Raw genomic sequence first — 11638 nt, forward strand, 5'->3', positions numbered from 1 at the left:
GGCAGCTGTATAATAACCTTTTGGTATTCAAGAAACTTTGAGAGTGCATGACTGTGAGCCAAGTAAATTTATTAGATTGTTTCATTTAACTGTATTTGCACCATGAGATCAATTGTTTAGCTAGGTTTCAAAGTGTTTCTGATCCATTCAGAAGTGACTTGGACAATAAAGCCTGAATAATCAGATATTACTGAACACTTGACAGTTATATGCAGAAAACTGATAATAGCACATACTAAATAGTATAAAAAGAGACATTTTTCAATGCTAATAAGACATATATTATTGGGGTGCCTGGGTGGCTTAGTTAGTTAAGTGTCTGCCTTCAGCTCAGGTCCTGATCTCAGGGTCCTGGGGTCGAGCTGAGCCCCACATTGGGCCCCCTGCTCAGAGGGGAGTTTGCTTCTCCCTCTCGGCTCTGCCCCTCCTGTGGCTTGTGCTCTCACTCTCTGTCACTTTCTCTCTCAAATAAATAAAATCTTTTAAAAAATGGTATAGTATTAAATAGTTCATTTAAAATGTGCTTATACCTTTTTTAGAACTATTTTCTGGTTGGTTTTAAAGTGCATTTGTGTGATATACCCATTTTCACCTAAGATTTTTGTCAGATTTTCTTCTTTTTTTTCTTCTCTTCTCTCTCTCTCTTTTTTTAATAGAGAGGGAGAGTAGCAGCAGAGGGAGAGAGAAAATCTTAATCAGCCTCCACACCCAAGCACAGAACCCCATGCGGGGCTTGATCCCAGGACCCTGAAATCATGACCTGAGGCAAAATCAAGAGTCAGATGGACACCCAACCAACTGAGCCACCCAGGCACCCCTCAAGATTTTTGTTGATTTGGACTATGCACTTTCTCAAAAAGCCAGAATGCACTTTCCAAGGTCTTAATATAAAAATTCTATCTAGTGCAACTTTGCCATCCAGGGTTAGTCGGGCATCTCAGCAATGACCTTCTGCAAAGAGATCTAAAACACTGGAGGTAGAGTTTTATTATTATTGTAAGAAAAGAAAAAGATGGGTATCCTTCACTGAGTGTTCCTTTTCTACATATGAAATTCAATAACGTGAGTGAATGGCTACCTTAGTAGCAGAGGAACAAAGAAACACAGTCTCTAATGTTAGCTAGGTACTTTTTTGTGTGCCCATGACTATGTTGAGTGCTAAACCTGTTGTTTCACAGTCATGCTTAGTCCTCACCAAGAGTTTAGTATTGTCTCTATTTTTACATAGGAAACTGAAGTGTAGAATAATTAAATGACTTGCTCAAGGTCAAGGTCATGCCATTGGTAAGTGGCACAGCTGGAGTTCCATCCAATTCCTGGAGATAGAGCCTCAGACTTAACCACTGGTATTGTAAGGACATGAATATTTTGAAATAATTCCTCATGTACTTGCCTTTTGGTCATTAAAAAAAATTTTTTTTTCTGTAATCTTTCCACCTTTAGGGCCAGATCATGAGGCTTTTTGTGCGAAGGAAAGGAAAAGATATCCGCCTGTAGAAAAAAAGCTCATAGGTTGAGTAATGTAGTAGAGAATTGTCAAATCAATGTTTACACCTGAAGTTAATATAACATTGTATGTTAATTATACTTTGATAAAAACTTTTGATTAATGAGAAAAAAAGGAAAAGCTCATTGGATAGGGAAGCAGGAGGCTATGACATAAAATTCCTCCTAGAAGTAGAAATTCCTTCTGGTGCTATGGGAAGAAAAGCGTTGAGAAAGAGGAATTTCTTGGCTTTCCATGTCCTTAGGGTTGAACATGGGGTGGGTGTGGTTAAACATCTACACAGGTTTGGGGCTGTCAGAGAGTGTCCAGGCTGGGGAGACCATCAGCTATTGGAGGAAGCCCTGAGTTTGTCATGACACCTTATTCAACACAGTCTATTGCATGGGCTTCGTTTAGAACTGATGTCAGAGAGAGGTGTTTCTGTGGACAGCCCTAAAATAGTGTTCTTAATTCCCATGGCCTGAACTGTAGTCACTGGAGAGTCATGAATCCTTCCCAATCTCCTTCCAACTCTACCTCGATGGCCATCAGCAGAAATGGAGTAAGAGCAAGGTGGAGCCCGATGAGAAGAGTGGTGGAAAATAAAGTTCCACTGAGGACACATTGGAATCATTCAAGATTCTGATTCTGTTATATCCTATTGATTTGTACCATAATAGTGGAAGTCACTTCTGGCAGGCTGAGCAGTAACTTCTTTTAAAAAACACACTGACCAGCATGACCCCTTAGGTACTAGCAATTCCTTGAGCATGGAGCAGATGTCAGTCAGCAGTTTCTGGCCACATTTCCTCTTCACTGGAAATCTCCAGTGGAGTGGGGGATCAACAATGTTTCCTAATTTTTGTCTTTACAGAGAGCTGGGCTGCTGGAACATGTGTACTCCCATGAGCAGGTTGTTGGCTAGAACATTTATCCAAGCCACCAAGGACCTTTGTGACCTTGAGAATATTGTTTCATCTTTCTGAGCTTTAGGTTCTTCATGTATCAAGTGGAACTAATAGTAAAATAGCATTTGCTGCATATAGTTTTTATAAGGGTTGATGACCAGTGAGAATTTTCTTTTGTGAGAATTTTGACAAATATACTGTGGAATATAACACTATTATTATTGTTTATATTATTATCATTGTTATTACTGTTATTATTTTGAAATAACAATTGGGGGACCTGATATGTATAAAAAATCCAAGCACATACAAAGCTGTGTATATGGTTTTATGAAACATCACATCATCCTTCTTCTATAATCCAAGTGGTATACCTTAACATGTTACTGCATATTGCCTAATTTGCTATTTCACTTAAGTTTTGCTGAGTCTGTCCATCTAAATGATCATTTCTAGGTAGGCACTGTGTCTTATGGCTCATAAGTAGTAGAGATTCTGAGATGATATGTGTAGTACTTCCAAAGGTTTAAAAATTATGAACTGGAGATTAGAAATATTCATTTTCAACCAATTTATAAAATAGAAACTTTCTTGAAAGCAATGCAGAACAAATAGTACAGGAAAAGCTGGATGCATATAAATTAGAAATTAAACCAAATCCAATAAATCTTTCAAAAATTCCAAATCCTTTCCTTTATTTTCTCATTTTTTTCATTGCTTAAGTTTATTTTATTGCCTTTTCTTCCTTATTATAACAAAACAATGCAGCCTTAGAATCATTGCAGATAAAACAAATAAAAACAAAGAGATTAGCATAATGAACACTGATTATTCTGTACACTTTAATAACTTGATAGATAGATATCCTTCTGGATAGTTTTTAATACATCTTTAAAAGTGATCAAGCCACACCTATTCTTTTGAAAATTATCAGAAGCTATATAACCAATTCCATTCCATGAACATTTAGGTTGTTTCCAACTAACCCTTTTATTGGATATCATGGTTGTTTCCAACTGGTTCCCCCCACCCCCTTTTTTTTTTAAGGGAGAGAGAGCATGAGTGAGGCAGAGAGGCAGAGGGGCAGAGGGAGAGGGAAAGGGAGAACCAGATTCCCAACTGAGCTCAGAGCTTATCTGGGGCTCCATATGGGGCTGGATCCCAGGACCCTGGGATCATGACCTGAGACAAATTTGGACACTTAACTGACTTAGCCACCTAGGAGCCTCTCCAGCTGTTGGATATTAGGTTATTTCCAACTTATTATGTTGTATTACTTAATGCTACTGTAACATATTACTACAAATTTAGTAGCTTAAAACAAAACTAACTTATTCTCTTACAGTTCTGCACATCAGAAATCTGAATCATTTTCTTTCTTTCTTTCTTTCTTTCTTTCTTTCTTTCTTTCTCTTTCTTTCTTTCTTTCTTCCTTTTTTTTTTAAATTTATTTGCTTGACAGACAGAGATCACAGGCTGAGAGGCAGGCAGAGAGAGAGAGGAGGAAGCAGGCTCCCCTCCGAGCAGAGAGCCCGATGCGGGGTTAATCCCAGGATGCTGGGATCATGACCTGAGCCCAAGGCAGAGGCTTTAACCCACTGAGCTACCCAGGCGCCCCTGAATCATTTTCATTAGGCTAAAGTTGGAACCGTCAACAGGGCCGGTTCCTTCTGGAGGCTGTGAGTGGACAATTCATCCCCTTGCCTTTTCCAGCTTCTAGAGGCTTCCAGAATTCTAATCTTTGCTTTTGTCACATTGCCTTCACTTTTGTATGGTATCTCCCCCTAATATCCTGTTATGAGGACATTTGTGATTATATCATTGGGCCCATCTGGTTAATTCAGGATACTTTCTACATCTCAAGGCCCTTAATCACATCTTTGGGCCCATAATCGCATCTGCAAATATGTTATATATCATGTAACGTATTTCTAGGTTCCAGGGATTAAAATATGCGCATCTTCAGGGGCCACTATTCATCCAGACAATAACAACCAGTATAAACGATGTGAGCAGGTAAAACAAATCCTGAAAATGTTATGAAATGTGATAACAATGTTTAAAGACACCTGAGCAGTTGTAAAACTGCCAAAATTTCTAATACTGTCCAAAAGAGGGGGGGGGCGGTGGTATCCATTTTAACCAAGACCTTTCAAACAGCTTGAGGTCTTGACCAGCTTGTCTTCCATAAATTCCCTGAAGTCCACTATGTAAGGACAAAGAAAAGTAAACCAGGTGGGCTGCGGGGAGTTGTGGGTCTCAGGATATGATTCTCAGGGGGAGTGAAAAATAAGTAGAGCGATGAAGGAAAAGCAGTGGATCAGGTGACGGGGCCTGCGGCAGAAAGGTCCTGACACCGGGGATGTGGTGCATACGTGAGTAAGGAAAGACCTGCAGGTAAAGGAGAGTGTCCTGTGTTTCAGGAACCGACGGCAGGTTTCTGTAGCTGGTAGTATATTTTGAGCTGGCAGTGGGAGGGGGATGCTGCAAAAGAGGAAGGTGGTTAGTGACCTAGGAGCTGGGATCAAAGTGGACCTCGGAAGGCCCGTTGCGTATAAGTTTTATCTTAAGGCAATTGCAGATACCTTGAAAATGATCTGGGTTTTCTGCTATGTGAACTTAATATTGCTAATATAGCAACACTCCCCACACTGCTCTACGTTAGTCTCTCTCTCTTTTTTAAGTAAGCTCTATGCCCAATGTGGGGCCTGAACTCATGACCCTGAGATCAAGTGTCATGTGCTTTACCAGCTGAGCCAGCCAGACGCCCTTCCACATTGATCTATAGCTTTCACAAAATCCCTGTCAAGATTCCTCCTTCTTTTCTCTTCTAAAAGTTAATGAGCTGATGATCCTAAAATGAAAGGAAAGGGGCCCAGAATTGTTAAAACAATCTTGAAAAAGAATAAAAAGTTTGGAGGATTTAAATTTCCTGATTTTAGAACTTACTTCAAAACTAGAGTCATGAAATAGCACAACAGTGTGAAGCTTCAGGGTAGACATAGAGACCAGTGGAATAAAAATCCTTACCTTTACAGTCAGTTGATTTTTGACAAGGGACCCAAGTTAATTTAATGGGGAAAAAATAATCTTTACAATGAATGGTGTCAGGATAGTTGGTTACTTATAATTTAAACAACAACAGCATGAACTTAGACCTTACTTGATATCATTCATAAAGTCAACCCAAAGTGTATTGTAAACCTAAATTTAAGAGTTAAAATTTAAAAGTATCTAGAAGAGAACATTCAGCTTTCTTTGTCATTAGCTATTAGGGACATGCAATTCAAAACCACAATGAGATACCCCTTCATTTTCACATTGTAGTGACCCACAGTGGCCATGATAAATGAAGACTAATAACAAATAGTGGCAAAGATGTGGAAATCCTGGGACTGTCATACATTGCTGTGGGAATGGTACAGCTATGTTAGAAAAGAGTTCGGCACTTCCTCAAAATGTTAAACATATAGTTGCCCTGAGACTCAGCAACTCCACACAGGCGTCCACACCAAGCGTTGTGTAAGAATGTTTCCAGAAGCACTGCTCATAACAGCCAAAGAGTGGAAGGAACACAAATGCACATCAACTGATGGATGGACAAATAAGATCTGGCCTATTCATACAACGGAATGTTACAGGCGATAAAAAGGCTGTAATAAGGAGTAAAGTGCTGATACATGCTAAAACAAGGACGACCCTTGGAAACACCATGCGAAGTGGAAGAAGCCAGTAAGAATGATCACATATTATATGATTCCATTTATATAAATATCCAGAATAAGGAAAGCTTTGGCAGCAGAAAAGTAGATTAACGATTATCTAGGTTTGAAGGTAGAGGTGACGGGGAGTGGAGAATGATTACTAATGGGAATGGGCTGCTTTTTGTGCGATGAAAATGTTCTAAAATTAGATGGTGGTGATGGTTGCACAAGTCAGCAAATATGCTAAAAATCTGAATTGCACACTCTAAATAGGTGAATTTTATGGTATATAAATTACATTTCAGTAAGGATGTATGCATTTTTAAAGACTGTACTGGGGATTGACATAGTTAATTTCCATCAGCGTGGGAATGGAAATAGAAGGGGCCCAAGATTGGATGCAGGCAAGCTGGTTGAATTTTTCAGGCATGATTTCAAACTGGTCAGGTTGTTTTCATTTCAAATCTTATTAAAAATAGATGCTTATTGTCTAGAAGTGTGTGATGATAACAGTTTCTTCTTTCTAGTCAATTGCTGACCGTCTTTACCCTCTTTGTTCCAGCACAGCACATCGTGGCTCGGTCGGTCACACAGGACACAGCCAGGGAGAAAGGATGCGCTAGGTTTTATGTGATGAAATTTTGCTGCTTAGTGCATCAGTTGACTCAGAGACAGGGGATTAATCAGCCTGTCAGATTGTTCCCCTGAAAATAGATGCAACACAAGAAATAGTAACCTGTGGCTTTCTCAGTTCAGCAAGGTGCCTGGTTAAAATTTTGTATGCCTGCGGTGTCTGAGTGTCTCTCTCCTTGACTGTAATCAAGGGCTTTCTCTATTTAGATGTACATGAGGCTCTAACAAGTTGTTAGTATTGACAGGTTTAAAAAAAAATCCCAAAGTCTGCTTGTTAATGTATCCCAGGGCCACTCATCAATGATTTGCACTTCACATACTAATATACTTATGAAAACAAATTTATTTTTAGTCTTCCTTTCTTCTCATGATCAAGATACTGGCAAACCATAATGTCATAATGTCACAAAATTCAATACAAGTAGCAATCCTTGAACTGTTGGAGACATACATTAAAAAAATCTAGTATATATTTTGTAAAGCAAAAACAGCAATTTAAACATATATAACTAGGGGTCATGTTCATTTCTTGGCTGTTTGAGAAAATAAGGTGGATTAGTGTGTCCATTCATCTCATGGTGTGGCATGGATTTTATCTAGGATCCTAAGTGATTATAAAGCAAAAAGGATGACAGAGAAATATAAAAGTCAAATACCATCTGACAAATTGTGTCCGACCAAGCGACGGTAGCCAGCCATGAGTGCACCGATGGCTCTAATGCATGTGCTTTTCAGAAGCGCAAAGAACTGTCATCCACAGCTGATCTGGAGCTGTTCATTTTCCTGTAAATCATAGATCAGCCTTTAAGTACTCCTTCAGCCTTTGTTAATAAGATGGTTCTTGTAACCTTTAGAAACTCAGGTGTTTTCCTTTGTTTGAAGCCAGAGACAAGTCTGGGCAGAATCTATTATTGCTCCTGGAAGGGAGCCTGACCTTTGCCAGGGCCCTTAGAGAACAGCTAGGATCAAACAGGTTTGGGGGAAGGTGGTGAAGACGTACAGACTCAGATACAGGAGTCTGGGTGCAGACACATGGCACTCATGGCCGTTTGCATTAACATTCATCTGGTGTCTTTTGCCTTGACTGAGAGTACCCGGAATCAGTCCTATGGAAATGGCAATTAGGTTCAAAGTATGACTAAAAAAAGAATCTCACGCCAATAGTTAATAAAATAACTTGCCACTGCTTGTTGTGACAGCATAGAGTTAAGCTGCCATTGGATATGAACCTTGAGAACTTGAACCCCACTGACTCCTTAGGACCCGTGGACTCTGAAAAAGGCTGTTTTGTCCAAAGTCTGCTGTTTGGGGATGAAGGCCTGGTGGTCCAAGGAGATGAAGAGAGGGCTGGGTAGCAAAGAAGCCAGATCTAGGACCCAGTTTTAGCGACTCAGTCTGTGTCCTGTCTCCCAACCACATGGGTTTTTTTGTCTGCATGTTAGCATGTACTCGCACTGTGAACTCCCATCTCTTCAGTTGTAAAATGAACAAAAGAAAACCAGGCACGTAGGATGTTATAAGCAAAAAATGAGGTGTTGAGCATCCATCACTGCCTTTAATAAAAACCCTCTGCGGAAGAGCCCTGATGTTGTTTTCCTATTATTTGCCTCATTTTTGATGAATTCTACTACATTTGGAAAATGTAGTCTTTGTGGACTCTGGTAAAATATACTGTCATCGTGGGAATTATGAAAACATTGCTACCAGATGCTGCTGCACCAATCGGAGGCCTCATCAACATTGAATCTTGTTCCTGACCCATGTGGAAACAATCTGTAAGATGTAAAATGCTATAAAAATGCTAGTTTTTGTTATTCATGTAACAATCTATTTTAGTGATTTTTTTTTCTTTTTTAGTGGTCCCTAGCACAGCTCTTGCCCAGAGGATTAGGACAGATCCTCTTTCGTGATAAACGTATCTTTGTGCAAGGGTAGCCCTTGGCAACAAGATGGGTGATTGCCTAGAAACAGCTGCCTTCTGGTAAGAAAGAAAGAAAACATGAAGGAAGAATAGTTCCAGATAGTTCCAAGAAAGACCAGCCTTTACAGCTCAAGAGAGGTATTTTCAAGTTGCTGGTGAGGAGTGGTCTGTCAGCCAGAGTGCCAACTGGTTTGGATGAAGCCAGACTCTGAAGCATACCACGGAATAGAGTCCTCTGGAAAGCTCTCTTTTTCCTTAAATCTTTGCAATCTCATTTCAAAAGTCTGTGGGTAGTACCTGTGGACCATCCACATTTTAGAAAACTAGACTGGCCAGACATTCAACAGATGGAAGTGTCACTCACCCCAAGGCCAGGGGTATGCTCACTTGTGAAGGCTTTGTTGGCTGTGGGGAGACCAAGCCATGGGAAGTAATAGTAATGGGAGAGACTCTCTTTGGGGGATTCCCCAGGGTCAGAGATGACACTTACCCAACAAATGTGTGCTGGAAATCCTTCAGTGGGTCAAGGTGAAGGAAATGACTTCTCTATGCAGTTTGGTGGGACCCAGGTGACTGAAGTGCTACTGATATGATGATGGTGATGTGTGTGTGTGTGCGTGTGTGTGTGTGTGGTGGGGCTGGTAGGGGAGTTGAATATGCATGTATGGAGGCATTGTAAAAAAGAAGTAGTATTTTTTTTCTTTTTTGCCATCTCATTTTTTTCCATTTATAAAAAAAATACAAGAATATTGTTGAACATATGGGAAAACATAGAAAAGTAAAAGAAGAAAATTAAAATCACCCACAATCTACCATGAAAATGTAATTAAAAATACTGATGGGGTGTTGACCTGGACTGGAAATGAACACAAAATTGTGTCTACTGGTTTGTTAAAATAGTGGGGAAAGGGATTTTTTGGTCTTTTTTCCTCTTGGGATTTCAATTTGCAGTGTTTTTTTTTTTTTCTAGTGCTTTTAATAGAAATATATGGGCAAAAGAGAATTATAACATATTGGTAAATTTTATAAATTTAGAATGTAACTCTATATGCTGTTTTGCTCTGTTATCTCCACTTTAAGCATATTGTGAGCTTTTCCCTTGTGAGTAAACATTTTTCTAAACTATGATTTAAATAGCTCCTTTGTATTTCATCATGTGGCTAGATTATAACTGATCTTAGAAATTCTCTATTGTGTACATTTAGATCCATATTTACTATTATAAATAAAACCATACTTAATATCCTTATACATAATGTGGGTATGGATCTCTGTGACTTCCTTGAAATAACTATTTCAAAGTAAAATCCCATGATCAAATGGTATACACATTTTTCATGCTCCTGATACATATTATTGGATTGTTCTCTGAAAATACTCTATGAATTTATACTCCAAGGAGAGATGTTTGAGAAGCATCAAAGGGGGACCTAAAGAAAGAAACTGGGAGACATCTCTGAGAGGAGACTAGCAAGAGGGCAGAGGAGGAAGGATTCTTAGGAAAGAACCCAGAAATTCTCAGGCCTTTGTGTCAGAAGAAGAAGAGGAGGAAGAAGAAAAGGAAGAAGAAAAAGGGGAAGTAGAAGACAGGGCAGAGGAAAGAGAAAGAGAAGGAGAAGCAGAAGAAGAAGAAGCAGAAGGAAAAGGAACAGAGAGGTAGGAGGAGGAAGAGATGAAGATTACTTCTAACCGTCTGTTCGATTCCCCAGTGACAAAGTCAGCAAAAGGAGCCAAGGATAGCACTTCATCTTGAAGAGGAGGTTAAAGAAAATGATGTATGTGAAAAATGTTCCTTGAACTCTTATGGGCTTCACAAAGTTATTCTAGGATGGCTTACGATGATCCTAGTCACTGAGGCACAGAAGTTAGGTGACTTTGCCACTAATGCAAGTGGCAGAAGGCTAATTCAAAATGATATCTTCCAAATCCCCCAAGGTTTTCCACTTGATGTTTTCTATACTGTGAAGTAAAGAGGTTGGCCTGATGCTAACTTCTTTTCATACTTTGTGATGAAACAGAATGCGTCCCCCCCTCACCTTTGGGACAGGAGCAGTTCCCACAAGGGCAGATGACATGAGAATGAATGAGGCTGACTATAATAAAAAAGAAAGGGACAATTTCTACAAAATGAAATGACTCTTTTACACTCAGCACCCACAATTTTGTCATTCATATGTTATTGTAAGCCGACTCCACTGGGAGATAGCTTGCACACATTCACTGTAACACTCTATCGAGGTGGTTTGATAATGCTTTTAACATCAGTTGTTTCTCCTGAATCTGCCTTAGTCAAATGGCCTGCAGAAAGAAATGCTTGGTTCTAGGATTTCTTGCTTTCCTATGGGCTGGATTTGGCCTTGAAGGCAAAGAAGAGAAAGAAGAACACAACTGTCGCTTGCTGGGCAAGTTTGATCTGATTGGGTATGGAGATGCCCCAAATCCCTCACTTGTTATTGGAGGATTGCTTCCTATTCAATACAGGATTATCCTGGCAAATGAGTCTATTTTGGAGGCAGTCTCCACAAAACATGAAGGGTAAGCTGCTTTTCTTGTCTTCTTTTTCATCAGGCACAAGTCATGAAAGAGTACGGGGTGTGGGAGTCAGAGTCTGGAACGGGGGCCATGACTCTGACGCTATTTATTTGATGTAGGAAATACACTGCCTGTTTCTGGGCCTCAGTTTCTCCTAGGTGGACACCCTAGGAGGGCTAGAAAAGAAGCGAGAAAAGTTGGCCTCAAGTGGGTCCTTTCCCACTTCTGTACTTCAGAAAGAAAAAAGACAGGTTTTGTACAAGAGAGCGCAGGGCTCTTCAAAGGCTGGTTTGTGGACCAGCAACATCAGTAACACCTAAAAACTTGTTAAAAATGTGGAATCTCAGGCTGCCTCCCACATCTGCCCAGTCAGAATCAGCATTTTGACAAGACCTCCCGGTGATTTACGTGCACATTAAGGTTTGAGGAGCACCAACGCAATGCAGTGTTGCAG

The sequence above is a fragment of the Mustela nivalis genome (assembly GCF_964662115.1).
Source record: "Mustela nivalis genome assembly, chromosome: 1".
NCBI classification, from domain to species: domain Eukaryota; kingdom Metazoa; phylum Chordata; class Mammalia; order Carnivora; family Mustelidae; genus Mustela; species Mustela nivalis.